Consider the following 13,456-nt stretch of genomic DNA (forward strand, 5'->3'; position numbering starts at 1 on the left):
ATTTTCCCGATGCCTTCCCACTAATACAAGAGCTCCTTGCAGCTCACTTTGGTGTGCAGCAGGACTGAGTGTCCCAGCACTGACTGTGTCTGTGTGTATAACAGAGACTGCGTAGCCCAGCACTGATTGTGTGTTGTAAAGCAGGGACTGAGTGTCCTACCACTGAGTGAGTGAGTGAGTGTGTGTGTTTGCGTTTGCATAGCAGGACTAAGTATTGCAGAACTGACTGTTTTGCAGCCTCATGATGGAGGATAAATGACCAGGGGCACAGAATTCAGGTAAGGGCAGGATGTGTTAAGGGGATGAGAAGAACAAAAGTTTCACCTAGCACGTGATGGCAATCTAGAACACACAGCCTATAATGATGGTAGGCATAACATTGAAGAATTTCATAACATTTCAGAAGTATTCAGGGTGGCATAGTGGTTCAGTGGTTAGCACCGCTGCCTCACAGCACCAGGGTCCTTGGGCGACTGTCTGTGTGGAGTTTACACATTCTCCCCGTGTCTGCATGGGTTTCCTCTGGGTGCTCCGGTTTCCTCCCACAGTCCAAAGATGTACAAGTCAGGTGAATTGGCCGTGCTAAATTGCCCGTAGTGTTAGGTGCATTAGTCAGAGGGAAATGGGCCTGGGTGGGTTACTCTTCGGAAGGTTGGTGTGGACTTGTTGGGCCAAAGGGCCTGTTTCCACTCTGTAAGGAATCTAATCTAAACAAGTGCATTTGTGATGCCAAGGTATACAAGGCTATGGGCCAAGTTCTGAAAAATATGATTAGAATAGTTGGATGCTTGTGTTGTGCGGGGTGCAGGTGTGTGTCTGTGCAACAGGGCTGAGTACGCCGTAACTAAAAGATTGAACTGATTACATATTGAAGCAAATTCCTATTCTCTTTCATTCGTCGTTTAAAATTCCTGAATCGTATCCTTACTTTCCATCAAATACATTCCAAGCCCTCTAGCACAGAGTCTCCATTAAACTCCTATTCCTGATCAAATTTAATATAAACACTTAGCTCCTCTCTTTAGATGGGATCATGTTTTTCACAGAGATGTCTCCTCTGTATTTCATCTCATCTCTGTCTAAAATGTATGAATCCTTATTCTGATGGTCTCTGCTCCTAGACTCTCCCACAAGGAGAAACAGCATCTCTGTGTTGAGTCCATAAGAATCTTGTCTGTCTCAATAAGTCTTCTGTCATTCCTCTATATTCCAAGGAGTACAGATCCAATATACTCAATGTCTCCTCATACGACAGTCCCTCTACACCCAGGGTCAACCTAGTGAACCTTCTGTGGACTGCTCCCATTGCCAGTATATCGTTCCTTCGATAAGGGACCCACTATTACTCACAGCCGTGATCTGACTCGTGCCTTATAAAACTTTAGTAAAACCTCCTACATTGTTACTCTATTCCCTTTGAAATAAAGGCCAACATTTCATTGGGCTTTCCCATTAGCTGCTGAACTTGGATGCCAGCTTTTTGTGATTCCTGGGGCGAGGACTCCCAGATCCCTCTATTCTGTAGTTTCCTGTAGTTTTTTTGACTTGTGGAATTTAAATGCAATTAATAAATATTGAATTGAAAGCTAATCCGAATAATGTTGACCATGAAACTGCCATCAGGAGTCACAAAAGTGTATCGGGTTTACAAATGGCCTTTAGGGATAGTGTAGAGGGACGAGCAGAGAATAGTTCACAGGTCGGCGCAACATCGAAGGCTGAAGGGCCTGTTCTGCGTTGTATTGTTCTATGTTCTATGAAATCTGTTGTCCCTTTGCAGTCTGGCCCGTGAGTCCAGATCCATAGCAATGTCAATGTTACTGACTGTTAAATTTCCCTCAGAAATGGCCACGTTACTCAAATTCAAAGGCAATAAGAGATTGCCAACAAATGCTGGTTACACTTACTTCCTATGAAAGGTTAAGGAAAAATAATTTCTAACTGTACATTTAAATCCTAGCTCGGCAGACCTAATCTTTCAGTTTACTGACATATTTTGTTAGCTGCTGGTTATTTAACCAGAACCCACCTCCAAGTTCCTGTTCCTACTAACACCATTTCACTTTCCCAATCTGGCTATTCTCTCAGTGTGGTCTGAATCTCCACTTAAGTCTCAGAGACGCTGTATTTAAACAATATAAAGATCAACAGGCTAAACTCACGTCACTTGCCTGGATGGGTGCAGCTCTAATGACTTGCGGGGAGCTTGACACCATTCCAAAGCTTCCCATTGGATTAACACCACATATACCATCTTCAACATCCACTCCCTCCACCATTAATGCTCATTGGCAGCAGTATGCGCCATCTACAAGATTCACTACAGAAATTCATCAAGGCTCTTCACACAGCACCTTCCAAATCCATGACCCCTTCCATCTCGAAAGACAAGAGGTAGAGGTGCATGAAAGCCCACGACCTCCACCCACCAATTCATCCTGACCTCGAAATATATTACCTTTCCATCACTGTTAAAATCCCAGAACTCCCTGTCTAACAGCTGTGTCTATGTACCTGCAATGAGTGGACTGTAGCAGTCTCAAGAGCAATTACTAATTACAATTAATACAGACCTAGCCAATGAGGCTCACATCTTGTGAAAGAGATTTTAAAGAAACTTCAAACAGAATTGGGTCTTGTTCTGTCTGCTAAAACTTCTCACTAATATTCCAGAATCTCTGTTTTTCTCCCTTTCTGCAAAAAAACTTCTTATCGTCCTCCCTCCAACATCTGCACCCTCACTCCTAAAGACAAATACAAGGAGCTGATGAATGTCTTCTGACTAAGATCAAGATTATTTGGTCAGCTGTTTCAATGACAATCCTACTTTCCTCACAACCACTGCGCTAAACATTCTCTAAAGGTCTGCTTCAGCCATAGACTTGCATCTTCCCCTTCTCTCTCCCAGCTCATCTTATTTATGAGACCCACTTCCTGCTCCCTCAGTCCTGCTCCCTCAGCCCTACTTCCACCAAAGAGCTGACCATCCAATGTCCCCTCCTAATCCTCATATTGGTTTATATTCCAAATGGCTCTCTCACTTCAGATGTATGGATAGGGTAAGTAGGCAAGGTCTTTTCCCTAGGGTGGGGGAGTCCAGGGCATAGGTATAGGGTGAGAGGGGAAAGATTTAAAAGGGACTTAAGGAGCAACTTTTTCATGCAGAGAGTGGTGCAAATGAAGTAGGCAGCCACAGGAAATGGTAGAGGTTGGTGCAATAACAATATTCAAAGGGCATCTGGATGTGTACATGAATGGGAAGGGTTTAGAGGGATATGGGCCAAGGGCTGGCAAGTGGGACTAGATTAATTTAGGTTATCTGGTCAGTATGGACTAGTTGGGACCGAAGGGTCTGTTTCTGTGTTGTACATCTCTATGATTCTATGTTTTCCTATTTTTCTTTAAATTTATCTGGCATCAACCCATCTGCTGAAAAGACAATACCTTTTCCCTGCTCCTTTTACAAATTAGTACCTGTCTTCTACCTCCCTTGCCTCTCAAAATCCTGAGTCTGTTGCCACTTCCACTATCTGTGCTCACCACTCCTGTAATTCTGTGTTAGACTCTCTCCAATTGTGTTTCCAACCCCCATCACAAATCAAAGTCACAAATGACACAGAAATCACCATTATGTGACTGTGACAGAGGTAAACATTTTCTTCAATCATTAATTTCATGTGGGCATCATTGACTAGGCCAACATTTATTGCCCATCTCTAATTGGCCCAGAGAGCAGGTTCATGTCAACCACAGTCCTATGGATCTGGAGTCACATGTCGGCAAGAACACGAAGGGGTGACAATCAGCAATGGTTAAATGATTTCCATTTTGCTAGCCATTCATTTCAGATTTTACTGAATTCCAATTTTATCATTCACCAAAGTGAAATTTGAACCCACGTTCAATACATTAGCCTGCGGCTCTACATTGCTAGTTCAGTGACATTAGCACAACTCCACCACCTCATGTAAAAAAAACTTCTAATTCTCGACCAGTCCACAGCCTTTGACACAACTGACCACACCATCCTCTTCCACTGGCTCTCTGGTGGATGGAAGTATTTTCACCTGTTTCCATTCAAAATTATTTAAGTACTGCCAAAGGAACAGAGCCTTTTTGGCACAGTGGTAGTGTCCCTAGCACTGGGCCATGTGGCCTGGGTTCAAGATGGTTCTCATAACATCTCTGAACAGGTTGATTAAATGTATATGTATAGAGCCTGAGAATAGCTTGTCTTTCAGCTGCTGTACTGTTAGCTCTACGATCCCAACGGAACTAGCCTGAACTCCCTCTTCTTGCTCAGCTATGTTCTGCAACGTCATCCAAAAGCAGAGTGTTACTTTTCACACGTACACAGAAAGGTGGTGGTGGCCTGGGTATCATCAGTCTCTACACAGTTGCTGAGTTATCAGACAGCTTACTCTACATTAGCAACAAAAACAGAAATTGCTGGAAAAGCTCAGCAGGTCTGATAGCATCTGTGGAAAGAAATCAGAGTTTAGATTAGATTACTTACAGTGTGGAAACAGGCCCTTCAGCCCAACAAGTCCACACCGACCCGCCAAAGCGCAACCCACCCATACCCCTACATTTACCCCTTACCTAACACTATGGGCAATTTAGCATGGCCCATTCACCTGACCCGCACATCTTTGGACTGTAGGAGGAAACCGGAGCACCCGGAGGAAACCCACGCAGACACGGGGAGAACGTGCAAACTCCACACAGTCAGTCGCCTGAGTCAGGAATTGAACCCAGATCTCTGGCGCTGTGAGGCAGCAGTGCTAACCACTATGCCACCGTGCCGCTCCCAGTTCATGTTACATGTTTAGATTAGATTACTTACAGTGTGGAAACAGGCCCTTCGGCCCAACAAGTCCACACCGACCCGCCGAAGCGACAACCCACCCATACCCCTACATATACCCCTTACCTAACACTACGGGCAATTTAGCATGGCCAATTCACCTGACCCGCACATCTTTGGACTGTGGGAGGAAACCGGAGCACCCGGAGGAAACCCACGCAGACACGGGGAGAACGTGCAAACTCCACACAGTCAGTCGCCTGAGGCGGGAATTGAACCCAGGTCCCTGGCGCTGTGAGGCAGCAGTGCTAACCACTGTGCCACCGTGCCGCCCCTCAGAATTTTATGAGCAAGGGTGACCGGACCTGAAACATTAACTCTGATTTCTCTCTACAGATGCTGCTAGACTTGCTGAGCTTTTCCAGCAATTTCTGTTTTTTTATTCCCAGTTTACAGCATTCACAATTCTTTCGGCTTTTTTCCCCACGTTAGAACTGGGTAAACTGAAATTTCCTCCAGTTAAGGATTGGTAAAATTGATGCCATTGCTTTCATTTCCTAATTCAAACTCTGTTCCTGAACGACTGACCCCAATCCTCTCTCTGACAATAATCTGAGACTGAATTCATCTCTTCACCACCTTGAGAGAAAGTGAGGACCGCAGATGCGGGAGAGTCAGGGTCAAAAAGTGTGTTGCTAGAAAAGCACAGCAAGTCAGGAGCATCCGAGGAGCAGGAGAGTCAACGTTTTAGGCATAAGTCCTTCATCAGGAATGTGGGAGGGGGAGGGCACCAAAGGGGGCTGAGAGATAAATAGGGAGCTAGGGCTAGGGCTTGGGGGAAGGTAGCTAGAAACGCGATAGGTGAACCCTTCAACTCAGCACCACCTTCTTGGCCTGTCCTATTTTTCGTCCCACCTTTCCGTTCTAACCTCCCCACCAACCTATCACAATCACCTCCCACCTGCAACCACCTATTGCTTTTCCCAGCTACCCTTCCTCCAGCCCCACCCACACCCCCCTATTTATCTCTCAGCCCCCTTCCTCCTCCACATTGCTGACGAAGGGCTTATGCCCAGAATGACTCTCCTGCTCCTCACCTGCTGCGCTTTTCCAGCGCCACACTTTTCGATTCCTCACCACATTGGTATGACACTTAATTTCAAGATGTGCTTCCAACTACTTATTTGTATCATCACCAGGGCTACCTATTTCCACCTCTATAAAATTACTCCATTGCATCCCTGCCTCAGCTCATCTGCTAGTAAAACACTTACTTATGCCTTTTATACTGTGTGAAGAAAATGTTTATTAATTTTAAAAAAAGATTTTATCTTTTTTTAAGTGACACATGGATTTGGTTAAATAATTAACTAGGTCAGACATGACAGAATTATGTTTTTAAATCAATCTGTGGCAGAAAGCAGATGATTAAAGGCCTCCTAGAGGGTGAATGGAAGTTTGTATATATTGTGACGTTTCATGACAGGAAAGGAAATGGAATTGATACATTTTCTTCACAGAAAATAAGGCTGGCAAGTTTTTTTTTCTTAAATTTAGTTAAAAAGCTTTTGAATTCAGTTTAATGAAAGAATTGTTTTTCCCTGAAATAACCAGTTTGTTTAGAGCAGTTGAGGAACTACGTTCTCTCGATGTAAGAGTTTGAGTTTGTGAAAACTTCCAGACCAAAAGCGGTTGGTTAAACATTTATAATTGGTTATACCAAGCTGAGGAAGCCTAAGATCTCAGTTGTGAGGCACAAAGAAAGGGTTTTGTATCTCCTCGGGCTAGGACCAAAGAGAAGCTGCCAAGTTCATACATAAAGGGCTGGAGCATAGGAAAGCAGACATGATGCTGCAGTTTTCCAAAGCCCCAGTTAACCCCTACTGAGAGCATTGTGAGCAGATCTATGTACCACACCTTAGAAAGGATGTTTATGGCCCTGGAGGGAGTTAACACAGGTTTACAATGATAATACCTGGACTTCAGGGGTTAAGTTATAAGGACAGATAGGATAATTCAGGTTTTATTCTCCAGAATTTGGACGATTAAGGGGTGGTCTAATCAAGGTTTTCAAAATACAGTCAGTTATGTATGCAATCCCGTTATAAGAAAATCACATAATAGTAGCATAATTTAAACTAATGGAGCCGGGAATTGAATTTATAACCAATACATGCTTTAGAAACAGTGTCCCCAATTCATCAATCACATTACAGTGAATTTGCATTAATAAAACACATAAAATGACCCATCTAAACAGGGAAAAACAGAATAAGTATTACCAATGGTTGAAGATTCTAGAACCAGAGATCATCGTCTAAGAATTAGGGCCAAGTCATCAGGAGAGATGTTAAAAAGAACTTCTACATTCCTAGAGTACTGAAGGTTTGGAACTCTCATCCTCAAATGGCAGTCGATGCTAATTCAATTGTTAACTTTAAATCAGATAGACAAATTTTTATTAAGCAAAGGTATTGGGGAGTTTGGACCCAAGACAGGCTTGTAGAGTTAGGCAACAGATCAGCCATGATCTTATTGAATGGCAAAGCAGGCCAAAGGACTGAATAGACTACTCATTTTCCTATTTGATTGAGAATTGAGTTTGTCTGGATTTTAACTAAGTGCAAATTGATGCTGCTGGGGAATAAGTGGAATTTTGTTTTGCCAGGCATTTGAAATCATTTAGATTGTGTTCTATGTAGATAGTAGGTTTGTTTTAGTTCATTGTCCTTTTCCTAATAAACTTCTGTTTTCTTGTTAAAACCAAATTCTGCAGCCTTTGCTCGCTTTTGTTTCAGTGAAAGATCACCTCAGTAATTGGGACAAAAATTTAAAATATGGATCCATCAGGCCAGATTTCATTTTGGGATCTGACTTGTTTAGTAACATTCCCCAAACTCAATAAATAAAACATTCCTAGCTCTTCTCCTACATTCTACACTCAATGTTCCAGTAATCCAAACCCTACTGATGGTATCTTAGCTTATATCAAGGGATTCTGGATCAATGGTACTGGAAGAGCACAGCAGTTCAGGCAGCATCCAAAGTGCAGCAAAATTTTGCTGCACTTTGGATGCTGCCTGAACTGCTGTGCTCTTTCAGCGCCACTAATCCAGAATCTGGTTTCCAGCATCTGCAGTCATTGTTTTTACCTTTATATCAAGTGATATTCACCCATTATCCCTATGCATGCTGACCCAGATTGAATGCTATCCAGAAAACATTTTTAAAAGCCTTGTTCTTATTTTCACATTCCACTACAGCCTCATCCCTTTGAGTCTTTGTAATGTCCAACGACTCTTTAAGATATCTGACCGCCTCTAATTCTGGTTTCTTGTATTTCCTTGATTTTGATCACCCTACTATTGATGGTTGTACCTTTTAGCTGCTGAGGCTCCAAGCTCTGCAACCCCATCCCTAAAGCTCTCAGCTCTCTTTCACCTTTAAAGACCCTCCTCAATACATAATTGGCACCATCTGTTTGATCATCTGACCTATTATCTCTTATGTGGTTTGGTGTTATATATTGTTTAGTGCAGCTCCTGTGAATCATTAGATGACTTAGTGTGGAAACAGGCCCTTCGGCCCAACAAGTCCACATCGACCCTCCGAAAAACAACCCACCCAGACCCACTCCTCTACATTTACCCCTTCACCTAACACTGTGGGCAATTTAGCATGGCCAATTCACCTAACCTGCACATTTTCAGACTGTGCCACCATGCCGCCCACAAATCATAATGGAATATTTTAGAAACACCGAAACTAGGAGGAGGAGGAGTAGGCCATTCAGCGCTCCACGACTGCTCCACTATTCGCTATGTTCATGGCTGATCCTCTATCTCAACATCGTGGTCCTGCTTTCTCTCCATATCTCACAATGTCTTTCATCCCTAAAACTCTATCCATCTTTTTCTTGAATATACTCAGTGACCCAGTCTTGCCAGCGTTCCGTGACAGAGAATTCCCCAAACTGATGCCCCTCTGAGTAAAGAAACGTTTCCTCGTCTCATTAAATGGCCTATCCCACTATCCTCACTGCACTCCCTCGAGGGAAAGTATATTTTCTCTTAGCTAATTCTCAACCAATGGCTTTATATTACCCCCAATCCCGTCTGCTTTTCATTTTATCCTCAAACCTGTTAAGTTGGATCTTATTAAAAACTTGCCTGAAATCTAAATACTTCACATCCACAAGTTCTCCTTTATCAATTCTAGTTACGTACTCAAACATCTCCAGTGGATTAGTTAAACTTGTATAAATCCATGTTGACTTTATTCAATCCTATTAACACTTTCCAAGAATTCTGTTGTCACATCTTTTATAACAAACTTTAACAGATTCCCCATTATTGATTTTAGACGATGGATCCTTAACACTTAATTTTTTCTCTCTCTCTTTTTTATAAATAGTGGGGTTGCATTTGCCACCATATTAAAAGCATTATATAAATATAAGCTGTTGTTTTTGCGCAGTAGGTTGTTACTTGTCACCTTGATAGCGCACTTCGCAAGCATTTGTTTACAAGGCTTCATGATTGAATGCAAAGACTTCTGAGAACATTAAAAAGTAATTACACCTAATAAACTAATCTCTTCTCAATTAGTGAGTTCCTAATGATCCAACTAAATACCTTCTCATTGAATTCCTCAACCCCACCAACCCACTGCTCAGCCTATTCTTTAGAATTACCTCTCCTAGGTCTCCCTCAGTTCCATCTCTCCACCATGTTCCTTAGTCTCCAAACTCTCTGTAAACACATTAACCTGTTCACTGACGCTCACTTATACACCAGTGTCCTTCATGGGAACCTATTTCACAATTTCACTATGTCTGGCTTTGAATTCTGACATCCTACTTATTGTCATAGAATGATAGATTCATACAACACAGAAACAGGTCCTTCGGCCCAACTCGTCCATATTGACCAGGCTTCCTCAACTGAACTAGTTCCATTTGTCTGTATTTGGCCCATACCCCTCAACATTTTCTACCCTAGTACCTGTTAAATCTTGTAATTGTATTCATCCCCACCACCTCTTCTGGCAGCTTTTCCAATATAGACAACACCTTTTGTGTGAAAAAGTTGCTCCTCAGGTCCCTTTTCCCATCTCAACTTCAACCTATGACCCCTAGTTTTAGGCTCCTCTATCTTGGGGAAAAGACTTTGGCTATTCATTTATCGATGCCCCTCATGCTTTTATAAGCCTGTATAAGGTCACCCCTCAGCCTCGAACACTCCAGAGAAAAATGTCCCAGCCTTTCCAGCCTCTCTTTATAATTCAAACCTTCCTACCTCGGTAACATCCTTTTATATCTACTTTGTGCCTTTTCCAGTTTAATAGCATCCTTCCCTTATCAGAACAACGACAAATGTACGCGCCTAAAAAGCGACTTTACTGTTGTCTTATATGACTGCACAAATAAATTAAAAAGGATCAATTTTGTTCAGTTCTATTCATAACATTGAAAATTATGACAACCTCACTTGTATTTCCCAAAGTAATCATATGCAACCTTTTGAAATGGTCCTTTCAGTGTATGTCTGGTAACAGTAACAGTAATATTCTTCCAGTGTGAGAGACCAGTGTCTTAGTAACTTTGTATCACAGAAAACATTCTCTCAAACACTCCATGACTAACTGTTAAGATTAGTATGCAATGGAGTCATGGGGTTTGGAACCATGCTGACATAGGTGGAGTCACTGATAGCTGGTTATAGAATATTCTGGAAGGCCTCTGAGCAGAGCTGATTCATTCAAAACAAAAAAAAAGCAATAACTTACATTGATAGAATGCCTTTCATAATGTAGCACTGAACAACCTCAGGGTCAATTGGACGAAAGCTTGGACTGGAGAACTTTAAGATGTGGCTTAAAGGTGTGGGGGTGAAAGACCGAGAGAGAGTGAGTGGCGGGGGTGGGGGAGGGAGGGAGGGGAGAGGGGAGAGAGGGGGGGAGAGAGAGAGAGAGAGAGAGAGGCGGGGAGAGAAAGTAGGGGTTAAGAGAGTGGGGGGGGAGAGAGAGTTAGGGGAGAGAGAGAGAGAGGCGGGGAGAGAAAGTAGGGGTTAAGAGAGTGGGGGGGGAGAGAGTTAGGGGAGAGAGAGAGAGGCTGGGGAGAGAGAGAGGGGGAGGAGAGAGAGTTGGGGGGAGAGTGGGTAGAAGAGAGAGAGTGGAGGGGAGAGAGAGTGGAAGACAGAGCGCAGAGGGGGAGAAAGTGGGTGGAAGAGAGAGTGGGGGGAGAGAGAGAGTGAGTGAGAGTGGGCAGGAGAGAGAGTGAGTGAGAGAGAGAGAATGGGGGAGAGGTGAGAGAGACAGAATGGGGGAGACAGAGAGAGAGTGGGGGGAAGGGAGAGAGAGGAGTGAGTGAGTGAGAGTGAGGGAGGGAGGGAAGAGTACAGGTCACTGATTTCTTTATAAGCCGCAGAAGATATTTTTCGCCGCAACCACCCTCCCCGTCCCCCCCCCCCCCCCCCATGTTTCTTTCAAACTTGACCACACACTTTTCCTCTCCGTTAAATTATTAATCGTGTTTTAAGTGCTATGAGCTAAACTGATTCGAAAGTGGGCGGCGAAGGCGGGGTGGGGGGGGCCGGGGTGGGGGATCTGAACAAAAACAAAAGGACAACGGAAGGGAAAAATAAAGAGCAAGGCAGCTTTGCTAAAGTTGCAGAGCGGGAGGCGAAAACCAGGCTCCCTTGCTGTTTTCGGTTAACCCCGCTGATGTCTGTGTTTCCCAGCACTGACCTCAAAATGGCCACTGGTGCCTCAGGAGCGTTATAGTCGCTTGTCTGGAACAGCTGAACCACAATCTCGATCACCGGCTTCTCCGTTCTCAGCCAGAGAGGGATCGGAGGGATGGGGGGAGTGGTGGGGTGTGGGGGCAGAGTGGGGGGAGGAGGGGGGCCACTGGGAATGAAAAGCGAGACAGAGAATAAAATTCCCTCACAACATGCTCGCAATCCATACACGATTCACGGCCGGAGGGATTGGCTGAAATTTCAGCAAGTTAACCCCATGTAATACTCTTTCAACCAAATTAAATTCATTACCATATGAAAATGCAACCAAATTAAAAACACGTTCAAAACTTGAAAAGAAATGGATTTGATTTCTCTTTTGTATTTTTAAAGCATTTTGCGTGTACAGATATAAAAGAGAAAATGAGATGGGAGTTTTGCAGCTCATAATTCAGCAGACACAAAGGACATTCTACATGAGTTCAGAAAGCAGAACGGAACACTGCTCACCCCCCCCCACCCCATCCCCTCCACCCTAACCCCCGCGGGAGCTGACCCACAAATGGCCAGGAATTCAAACACAAAGCTGCCTGTTCATAACCGGTCTGCCATTTCTCTCAGAAGGCAAGGAGCTGGGCCAAGATGGAGAGCAAAGTATCTGCCAAAGAAACTAACCGGATCCTGTAGCTGTAGTGGGCGGAGAGAAAACGAGAGAGAGAAAGAGAGAGTGTGTGAGTGAGTGAGAGAGAAAGGGGGATAATGGGGCAAGGATGGGTCGGTGGGGTGGGTGCTTGGCTAAACAGAAAGAAAGTGAGGACGGTGTTTGTGGACGGACAGCTGGCAAAATAAGGAGAAACAAGAACCTTGTAATCTGTGCAGAGACTCATTCATCGACTTGTGTTTCGATTAAGCACACGAGACTTTAACTGAATAAAATATTCTGCTGGGATTTAAGGTTTATCCGAGATGCACCAAAAGGGAAACATAGTACAGCCAAAAAACTTTTAAATCTGCTGCATGCTAATTCTCGATTTTAAAAAAAACAGATCGCATAGTTCAAATCGTCATTGGAGAAGAAAATAAAGATTTCTTTTTGTTGTCTTACTCACAAGTTCCAGTTACTGCTGTGTGGAAGTCAGAGGAAGTGCTGAAAGTTTTTTTTTGTTTTGTCCTCCTGGATTGAGGCTCCTTTCCATGAATTCCTATCACTGTACGATTCTTACACTGTGAATAAAAAAAATCACCTCAGCCTCAGGCATCCAACCCTAAAAGAGTAAACGCTTTGATTGAATTGTCGAAAGGCAAAAGGGATTTTTTTTTGTTGATGTCTTATATATATATAGAGGAGGATGGCCTGGTCACTTCAGTTCTGAACGTTTAGCAACACGAGAAATCAGAGTGTATGTGTGGGTTTGTGTGTGTGTGTGTGTGTGCGCGCGCGCGCTGGTCTCAATTAAAGGAGCTATCGGTACTAGGCTTGGAAGACGAAAGGAGGTGGGAAGAGAGAGGGAGGGATGGAGGGAGGAGGAGGAGGGGAATGGTGGTGGGAGGGGGGGAGGTGGGGGAACAGAGAATGGGACTCAAACCAGGAAAACTAATAGTCTATGCATAATCAAAACTCATGGAACTTCCTGCCTTTCTCCCGCCTAAGCTCGGCTGGTTTTTTTTTCGCACAGTACATTGGAATGTTTTCGCTTGGCTGGAGAGGCCCAGGGAGAGATCTACCCAGACAAGCCTTTCTGAATCAATTAACCTGCAGTCATTATTTGTGACATAAGGTCACCCTTAAGTCAGAGAGAGAGAGAGAGAGAGAGAGAGTGTGTCTGTGTCCGTGTATGTGTGTGCAGGGAGGGAGGGAGTGGAACGTTCCAAAGTTATGCAACTTTAACCTGTTTTCCTTTCTTTTTTT

General features: G+C 43.8%; 1 long non-coding RNA gene across 1 annotated transcript in view; it reads right to left on the bottom strand.

Annotated features, from left to right (window-relative positions):
- LOC132820873 (uncharacterized) overlaps positions 1–12,868 on the bottom strand; it is a 299,239-nt gene extending 286,371 nt beyond the window's left edge. Inside the window, exons 1-2 of the long non-coding RNA XR_009645251.1 lie at positions 12,657–12,868; positions 11,555–11,716 (exon numbers count right to left, since the gene is read on the bottom strand). This is a non-coding gene — a long non-coding RNA (uncharacterized LOC132820873). The remainder of the gene's footprint in view (positions 1–11,554; positions 11,717–12,656) is intronic.
- Positions 12,869–13,456: the final 588 nt, after the last annotated feature.

This window comes from Hemiscyllium ocellatum, chromosome 12 (genome assembly GCF_020745735.1).
Source record: "Hemiscyllium ocellatum isolate sHemOce1 chromosome 12, sHemOce1.pat.X.cur, whole genome shotgun sequence".
In the NCBI taxonomy this organism is placed as follows: Eukaryota; Metazoa; Chordata; class Chondrichthyes; order Orectolobiformes; family Hemiscylliidae; genus Hemiscyllium; species Hemiscyllium ocellatum.